The sequence below is a fragment of the Triticum urartu genome, chromosome 1A (genome assembly GCF_056163025.1).
Source record: "Triticum urartu cultivar PI428250 chromosome 1A, HENAU_Tu73, whole genome shotgun sequence".
Lineage (NCBI taxonomy): Eukaryota > Viridiplantae > Streptophyta > Magnoliopsida > Poales > Poaceae > Triticum > Triticum urartu.
This window is the reverse complement of record NC_141873.1, coordinates 7,111,937-7,121,495: the sequence shown is the minus strand read 5'-3', so window position 1 is coordinate 7,121,495 and position 9,559 is coordinate 7,111,937. Positions and strand designations below refer to the sequence as shown.

Below are 9,559 nucleotides of genomic sequence, written 5' to 3'. Positions count from 1 at the left end.
TTTGCACGCAAACAAATTTTGAATTTGCCAAAAATGTTTTGAAAACATGAATGTTTTGGAATTTGTGAAAAAAAATTAAAGCATGAATATTTTTTGAATCTTGAGAACAAATTTTGAAGCGCGAACAATTTTGTAAAGAACGAACATTTTTTGTATCTTAAGAACAAATTTTGAAACAGAGAACAAATTTAAGAAATCCTGAACAAATTAGGAAGCGTAAATTTTTTTGAATACGTGAACAAATAATTGAAACCCGGTACATTTTCTGAATTTCGAAAGTTTTGAATTATTTTGTGTAATGAGAACAATTTTTGAATTTTGAAAACATTTTTTCGACAACTAAACATTTTTTGAAAACATGAACATTTTGGAATTTGTGAACAATTTCTTAAAGCACAAACATTTCTTGAATCTTGAGAACAAATTTCAACGCACGAACTAAATTTTAAAGCAAGGTCATTTTTTGAATCTTGAGAACATATTTTGAAAAATACCTAACAAATTTGAAGCATGATATTTTTGAATACGTGAACAAAAATTGAAATTGGTACATTTTCTGAATTTCGAAAGTTTTGAACTTTTTGTGTAATGAGAACAATTTTTAAATTTGGAGAACATTTTTTCGAAAACTGAACATTTTTATAAACCTGAACAAAACTTGAATATTTTGAAAAAAAATGAAAAAAAGAGAAGTAAGTAAAAAAGAAATAAAAAATCAAAGAAAGAAAATTTGTTGAAAAGAGAAATTCACTTGAAAAGGAAAACTGAAAGAAAACATAAAAGTAACAAAAAGAAAAGACAAAAGAACAAGAAAAAGGAAGAAGAAAAAAAACAGAACGGGTAAAAAAGAAAAAGAAAAAGAAATGGAAAAAAACCGGTTCAGGAACCTTCTAGATGGTTCCCAAAAACAGTAAGAACCGGCTGGGAACGCTCTAGAAGGATCCCAAAACCGGAACCTGTAGGTACGCTAAAGACGGGCCGGCCCAAATAGCTCGCTTGTCGAACCCCCCTGTGCGATTCGTCGACACTTTGCCGCAACGTGCGGCAAATAGGAAATCGCCTGTACAGCTGTTATGCTCCTGTTTGCCGCTCACTCTAATGGGCCGGGCCAATTGCCAGTTTCCCCTGTTTTTATTGGGTTTTTAACTTTTTTCTGCTTTCTTGTGGTTCAGGCTGGATTTTCGGTTTTCTATAGTTTTTTATTTTTTACTAACAAAATGGCACGTGCGTTGCAATGGGAGAAAAAAATCCCAATGGCCATGAACACATTTTGCTGCATCATCAAGATACACTATCACTCTTATTTTCGTGAAATCGTGAACAATTTTAGAAAACCGTGAACACATTTTTAAACTTGTGAACATATCTAAAATTGTGAATACGTTTCAAAATCATTAACGTTTCTACAGATTTTTGAACATTTTCTAAAATCATGAACATGTTTTGAATTCATAAATATTTTATACTATTCGCAAACATTTTTGAAAAATTGTGAACATTTTCTAAAACATTTTTCTTGAATACGTGAACATTTCTAGAGTGGACGAAGATTTTTTTTTGGAAATTGGTGGAACAATTTTTAATTCACAAATATTTTTTTGATTTAATGAATATTTTTTTAAATGCATGATCATATTTTGAATGAGCGAACATTTTATAAATCAACAAACTATTTTGTATGTCACAAAAAGTTTTTGAAGATTTAGGATATTTTTTCAATTCAAGAATATTTTTTGAATTGGGGAAATTTTGTTCAATTTCATTAACATTCTTCAATACACCAACTTCTGCAAAAATCATAAACATTTTTTGATTCTCCAAACATTTGTTTTCAAAATTGCGAACATTTTTGGATATCAATATGTGAACATTTATTTTAAATTGCAAAACATTTCTGAATCCACAAACATTTATGAATTGTTAAACATTTTATTTCAACATTCTCATTTTTTTATCCTTACCATCAATTTGTATTAAACAGAATTCAACACTGAAAGCTTTATTTCTACCGCAGCCGGTGGATAGAATTCAAGCACGGAATTTTCCCGCAATTTGTAGTTGCATTGCGCCACCAGTCATGAGTCGTTAACTCAAGTCCATTCAGTGCATGAGTTGTTGATGGAGAATTGGGAAATATATGAGCAGGCGTACGCCGTGGGTATTGCTTTCTAGGAATAAGTCATGTGTCATTTTTCCATAGGAATGAGGACAGAAAATAGAGGAAGAGATGGCGACACTGAAGAAGGAAAACATGCGCCCAGCAGCAGCTGCCAAAGGGATGTGCCAGCATAAACCTTTTAACCAAAATTCGGCACATAAACCTTTTATCCTTTCCATTGACAGAATTTCCAGCACATAATTTTTCCGACAATTAATATTTTGTTCTACTACTATGTAGCGTCTGAAAAGAAAAAGGTGGAACATTAGTACTGCGGAGAACAGCTTGCTTTCCTGCCAACTTCTCTCTTCGGGAAATTTAGCAGTAAATATACCAATCTGAACAATTATCGAGTTCAGAGAACAGCTCCCTTTATCCTTTTCTAATGGAGAAGGAGATAAGAGAAGTGGATTTATACCAGTTCAGAGTTCTGAGTTCCGAAACCATTTCTAACAAGTTCAGAGTTCAGAAGACAACCATGTACATACTGATAATAGAAGCGGATACCCATTCAACCCCAAAAATCCATCAAAGTTCAGCACCTGAGCTCAGCTAGTGAGGATGTACAATAACCGTACGGCCAGCAGCCCCCATTGTTCCAAAACAAATATTGTTCTAGCTTGCTCAGTGCATTCTCAGATTTTTGACGGAATATCAGAGGTCAACAAGTGGATTTAATTTGCACTCATTTGATTACTCATAAATTACGAAGGGGCATACCTGGGAATATTGGCGTGTTAGATATTACAAGCAATCAACAACGTACATGGCCCGGCAGGCCCACTTGTGCTTGGAATTTTTGCTTTGGTTTGTGTGGCGAAGATACTGCTTGCTGTACAGGCTATGAATCCCACATGACTTCCAACAAGACTTGTATGGTTGTACAGTGCCACTTTATCGTTTTCCTCGGACACATGACTTCCAACAAGACTTAGGGTCCAACATTTGTATTAACAACAATTTAACACTGAAAACTCCACTGCAAGTGTTAACTCAAGCCCATTCTGCACATTAGAAGAAAGCGAGGCTGTGGCACTGAAGACAGAGGAGAATTGGGAAAGATCTTGTGTCATTTTTATGCATGGATGAGAAAAGAAAATAGAGGAAGAGATGGCGACACTGAAGATGGAAAACAGGCAGCCCAGCGACAGCTGCCGAAGCGATGTGACAGCGTCCAAACAAGAGCTTGGAACTTCCTGTAGAGAAAGATGGCAAACACTGAAGAATAGTCATCGAGTAGCAGCTTAAGAAACTGAAAATTTTATTTTTACCATCGGTAGAATTCCACCACTGAATATTTCCCACGTTTAATCGTTGCATTCCACCAGTCACGGTTCTGAAAAGTGAATAAGGGAAAAATTAGAACTATAGATAACAACTTAAGACAAGCTGCTTCAATTTTTTTAATGGAATTGCTATAATTGAAGCAGCTACATGATCACATAAACAAGAAATACTATCAAACCAGGAACCTTGATTCACAGGAATCTTGTAGATGTGTGTCTTAGACGAAGCTTGTAGCAGCCGAGAATCTTCTTTCCGGCAAGCCACATTTGCAGGGACCTTGATTTTAAGAGTTTGTCCAGGCGACGTTGAGATCTGAGACACCGCTCACATCTGGAGGAAGCAGCTACACACACCGTCGCCTTATGTCCCCCCCTGGCGTTTTCATCATTGTGCTTACACTTTTTTCCTTTTCACTTATTTTTCCAATCTTGTGCTTGCTTGATGTATATATGAACCCTGACTGGTGCTTTATCTATAAAGCAGGGCGAGAGCCTGTTCCGGTAGATTGGATAATTTCGTTTATAGACTGAATTTTGGCATGGGGATACCTAGGTGGAATAGTTGGGTTCATCTGATTTATTCTCTAAAGTATGGAAGCAAGTGTAATAATCTGCACCCTTTTTGATTACTCATAAATTACAAATGGTACATCTCGGAATATTGGCATGTCTGATGTTACACGGCAACCAACAGGTAAGCGGGCCAGCAAACGCACAGAAAGCGCCAGTGACCCATGAGCTTGGATTTTTCTTTCCTTCAGCTTGTGTGGTGAAGATGCTGCTCGGTTGTATCGCCTCATATTCCCTCAGACACAGGACTTCCAACACGACTTGGGGTCCAGGATTTTTATTAACCACAATTCAACACTGAAACCTTTATTTTTACCAACAGCGGTGGCGAAATTTTCCACATAATTTGTCGCCATCACTCATCAGTCATGAGTCCTTAAGCTAAATATTTTGTTCTATGTACATAACTGTATGTAACTTAAGACTTCTATGAAAAGTGAAAAGGGAAACATTTAGAGATTAGCTTAAGATATAACTGCAGTTACAAACTACATGATCAAATAAACAAGGAAATACTGAATGCATATGCAGTGTGTGTGCGCGCGTTTGTGTGAGCTTGCTGTTATGGACTGCTGATTGATGCATAAGATTTTCTTCAGTAGACATACAGATGTGTGTGCACTCCCACTAAAAATAGTAATAATCTGCACACTTTTGATTACATGAAAATTACAAAGGGCATACCTGGGATTATTGGCATGTCGGCAATTAACATGTACGTGGGCCGGCCGCGCCAATAACCCACTTGAGCTTGGATTTTTCTGTTCGGCTTGTGTGGTCATGATGCCTGCTTGGTTCTGCAGGCTTTGAATTCAACAAAATTTGCAGTCAGTGCCTCATATTCCCTTGGACACAGGACTTCCAACAAGACCTGGGGCCAGGATTTGTATTGACCACAACTCAACATTGTACTAACCTTTATTTTCACCACCTCAGGTGAATAGAATTCCATCACATAATTTCTCGTTTTGTGTTGCGCCACCGGTCATGAGTCTTTGAGCCAAATGTTCTGTTCGAAATTCTTCAGCTTGTGTGATGATGATGTTGCTTGGTTCTACAGACTCTGAAATTCCCAAGTTACAGCTACTGCGTCATTTCCCCTCAAACACATGACTTCCAATAAGACTTGGGGTCCAGGATTTGTATTAACCGAACTTAAGCAGAGAAACCTTTATGTTTACCATCGACAGAATTCCAGCACAGAATTTCCCCAAAAATAATCATTTTGTTGTGCCACCAGTCGCGAGTCCTTGAGCTAAATCTTCTGTCCTACGTACCAGCTGAACAGCGAAAAGGGAAACATTTTAGAAAATAGCTTAACACAAATTGCTTCAATTTCCCCATAACCGAAGCACTTACCAAAGAAATACTAACAAACAAATCACAGGATATACCCATCAAATAAAAACTATACAATAATGCTAACTAAAGCCCATTCAGTGCATAAGTTGTCGATGGAGGAGAATTGGGAAAGATATGAGTAAGCTAGGTGTACGCCATAGGTATTACTTTCTATGAATGATTCCTGTGCCATTTTTCCACAAGAACAAGAAAAGGAAATAGAGGAAGAGATGGAGACACTGGAGAAGGAAAACAGGCAGCCCGGAAAGCAGCTGCAAAATGGATGTGCACTGGAGAACAGCTGCAAAACGGAAGTAAAACAGGCGTCTGAACAAGAGCTAATACGCATCCAGCAGGCAAAGATAGCAACACTGGAGAATAGTCATCCAGTAGCAGATTCTACTCAACCAGCGTGAGTTCACTGAGGACCTCATAACACTATTTAAATATCAGTAGGGTTGCAGTGTATAGTGAATCACACCACCCAGCCAAACACAGCATGCGAAAACTAGGCAGCAAGATGGGACCTTCGTTCTACCTCTGCCTACTGCTCATGCCATGCCTCCTTCTCTCGCAAGAAGTGCATGCAGCGCGCCATGGAGGGATCTCACTGAGGTCTCAACACATGGCACTCCTCCACTGGAAAGCTACACTTGCAAGCCCATCGCTGCAGATGAGCTCTTGGCAGGAAAATACCAGCCCGTGCAACTGGACGGGCATCATGTGCACAGCTGTTCGCCATGGCCGCCACATGCCCTGGGTGGTGACCAACATCTCCCTGCCAACTTCTCAGCTCTTCCGTTCCTCACATATATCGACCTGTATAATAACAGTCTACATGGTGCACTGCCTGCTAATATCAAGTCCTTGTCAGCACTTTCGGAACTTTACCTTGCCTTCAACCAGCTCACAGGGAAAATTCCTTACGAGATTGGTGGCCTGCAAAGTATCAAGGTTCTTTATCTTGGGTTTAACGGACTGACAGGACATATCCCTGCGTCTCTGGGTAACCTCACAAATTTGACAGACCTTGTCATTGGCCAAACCATGGTATCAGGTCCCATTCCCGAGGAGATTGGAAGGCTTGTCAACTTACAAATTCTACAGCTAAGCAACAACACCTTAAGCGGTTTGATACCAAAAATCCTTGGAAATCTAACCCAACTAAATGCTTTGTCCCTCTATGGCAATCAACTTTCAGGGTCTATACCCCAAGAACTAGGCAAGCTAGTCCATTTGAAAATTGTTGCGCTTAATTCAAATGATATTTCAGGTCCAATTCCGATCTCCATAACCAATCTCACTAAGATGAACGCGCTTGATCTCTTTGAAAATCAAATCACAGGTTCAATACCCCCAGAACTAGGCAACCTTCCGATGCTAAACCAACTTTTCCTCGACAGGAATCAAATAACAGGTTCAATACCCCCAGCACTAGGTAACCTCACTATGCTTGATACTCTTTCTCTCTATAGAAATCAAATCATGGGACAACTACCTTTAGAATTGAGCATCTTGCTGAATCTCCATGATTTGGACTTATCCGACAACAAAATATCTGGCTCTATTCCTGATAGCTTCGGAAATATTACCAAGCTAGTAGGATTATCCCTCCATAAAAATCTGTTAACCGGTTCCATCCCCCAGGAAATTGGCAATCTGATGAACCTCAAATGGTTATTCTTGTCTCAGAACAAAATTTCGGGGTCAGTACCAAAAACTTTTGGGAAGTTGTAAAGCATCCAAAGAATGTATATCGACGATAACAAATTATCAGGTTCTCTTCCTAAAGAATTTGGAGATCTCATCAGCCTTATTGAACTTGGGTTGTCTAATAACTCACTTCCAGGATATTTACCCACAAATATATGTTCAGGTGGCAGACTTCAATATTTCAATGTCCATAATAATAGGTTCAATGGCCCCATTCCAAGTAGTTTAAAGACTTGCACGAGTTTGGGTCGAATTTCCCTTGAAAGGAACCAACTAACAGGAGATATATCTCAGCAATTTGGTGTGTATCCACAACTCATACATATGGTCTTAGCATGGAATAGACTCTATGGGCACATCTCACCAAATCTTGGTGCATGTACCCAACTAACGATGCTACATTTGGAACAAAATATGATCACGGGTTCCATACCTCCAATCCTTTCCCAATTGCTCAACCTAGTAGATCTAAGACTCAATTCTAATAATCTCAGTGGTGAGATTCCATCAGAAATCTTTACTTTAACTAATCTATATAGCCTGAACTTATCATCGAACCAACTATCCGGATCCATACCTACACAGATAGAAAAGCTAGGCAATCTAGGATATCTTGATATATCCGGGAACAGACTGGGTGGATTAATACCCAAGGAACTAGGGGCCTGCATGAAACTACAATCCTTGAAGATCAACAGCAACAACTTCAGTGGGAGTTTGCCTGGTGCGATTGGAAATTTAGCAGGCCTGCAGATCATGTTAGATGTTAGCAACAATAAACTCAGTGGTGTGTTGCCGCAGCAACTTGGGAGGTTGCAGATGCTAGAATTTCTGAATTTATCACATAACCAGTTCAGTGGCAGCATTCCATCCTCCTTTGCAAGCATGGTGAGCCTTTCAACACTCGATGTGTCCTACACCGACTTGGAAGGACTGGTCCCAACAGCACGGCTACTCCAAAATGCTTCAGCAAGTTGGTTTCTTCCCAATAAAGGTCTGTGTGGTAACCTCTCTGGCCTGCCACCTTGTTATTCAACCGCAGTAGCTGCTCACAAAAAGGGGAAGATACTTGGTTTGCTTTTGCCAATTGTTCTTGTCATGGGTTTCGTCATTGTTTCTGCAATTGTTGTCATAATAATACTTACTCGTAAGAAGAGAAATCCACAAGAAAGTGTTACCGCTGAAGCAAGGGACCTATTCTCTGTTTGGAATTTCGATGGAAGATTAGCATTTGATGATATTGTAAGGGCAACAGAAGACTTTGATGATAAGTACATCACTGGAACAGGGGGGTACGGCAAAGTCTACAAGGCACAACTCCAAGACGGGCAGCTGGTTGCTGTGAAGAAGCTTCATCAAACCGAAGAAGAGTTGGATGATGAAAGAAGATTTCGTAGTGAAATGGAAATCTTAACACAGATCCGACAACGAAGCATTGTCAAAATGTATGGATTCTGCTCCCATCTAGTGTATAAATCTCTTGTCTACGACTACATTCAGCAGGGAAGCCTCCACGGAATATTGGAAAATCGGGAGCTAGCAAAAGAAGTAGATTGGAAGAAGAGAATTGCTCTTTCAACTGATGTGGCTCAAGCAATATCTTATTTGCACCACGAATGCAGTCCACCTATAATCCATCGAGATATCACAAGCAACAACATCTTACTTGATACATCCTTCAAGGCTTTTGTTTCGGATTTCGGCACGGCAAGGATTCTTAAGCCCGATTCATCAAACTGGAGTGCACTAGCAGGAACGTTTGGCTATATAGCTCCTGGTATGTACTAGTATAACTTTCCTTCTCACGTCAGAAGCATTCATCTCTATCCATTTGTTCCTGATTCTAATATTCTCGATACTTTTGTGCAGAACTGTCATACACATCTGTTGTGACAGAGAAATGTGATGTTTATAGCTTTGGAGTGGTTGTGTTAGAGCTAGTGATGGGCAAGCATCCAAGGGATTTATTAGATGGTAGTCTTTCTAACGGCGAACAAGCAATAATGGTGAAAGATATTCTGGACCAACGGCCAACAACACCAATATCAACTGAAGAGAATAGCTTAGCTCTGCTCATCAAGCTGGCCTTATCTTGTTTGGAATCTTCTCCCCAAGCAAGGCCAACCATGCGGGAGGCATACCAAACACTCATCCAGCCATCTTCTAGTTCAACTACCGTGCCTTTCAGCGCACTTACATTACAGCAAGGGATGCATGTTGACATAAGGTCTGAATCCTAGTGAGAAACCAGGGTCTACCGAAGCAGAGGCCGATTCATATTTCTGATTGTTTTTACTTACGTCACTCATACAACACCTATATATACCTCTTGCCATATGACATGCCATGCCACACAGGATGAGTTGAAGACTCATTGTAAGTCTATTTATTTGTAGACTCTCCTGATACAACAAAGATCACCGTTGCGTGCCCGTAGTTTTTCCCGCCCCATGTAAAATTGAGTGTCTTGCCCGTGGTTCGCGGGTTGCTT

At 39.6% G+C, this 9,559-nt stretch overlaps 2 pseudogenes; both read left to right on the top strand.

Moving 5' to 3' along the window:
- The first annotated feature begins 5,875 nt into the window (after positions 1–5,875).
- LOC147988218 (uncharacterized) lies at positions 5,876–7,553 on the top strand (annotated as a pseudogene).
- A 184-nt stretch (positions 7,554–7,737) lies between these two features.
- Positions 7,738–9,308, top strand: LOC147988217 (MDIS1-interacting receptor like kinase 2 pseudogene; annotated as a pseudogene).
- The last annotated feature ends 251 nt before the right edge of the window (positions 9,309–9,559 follow it).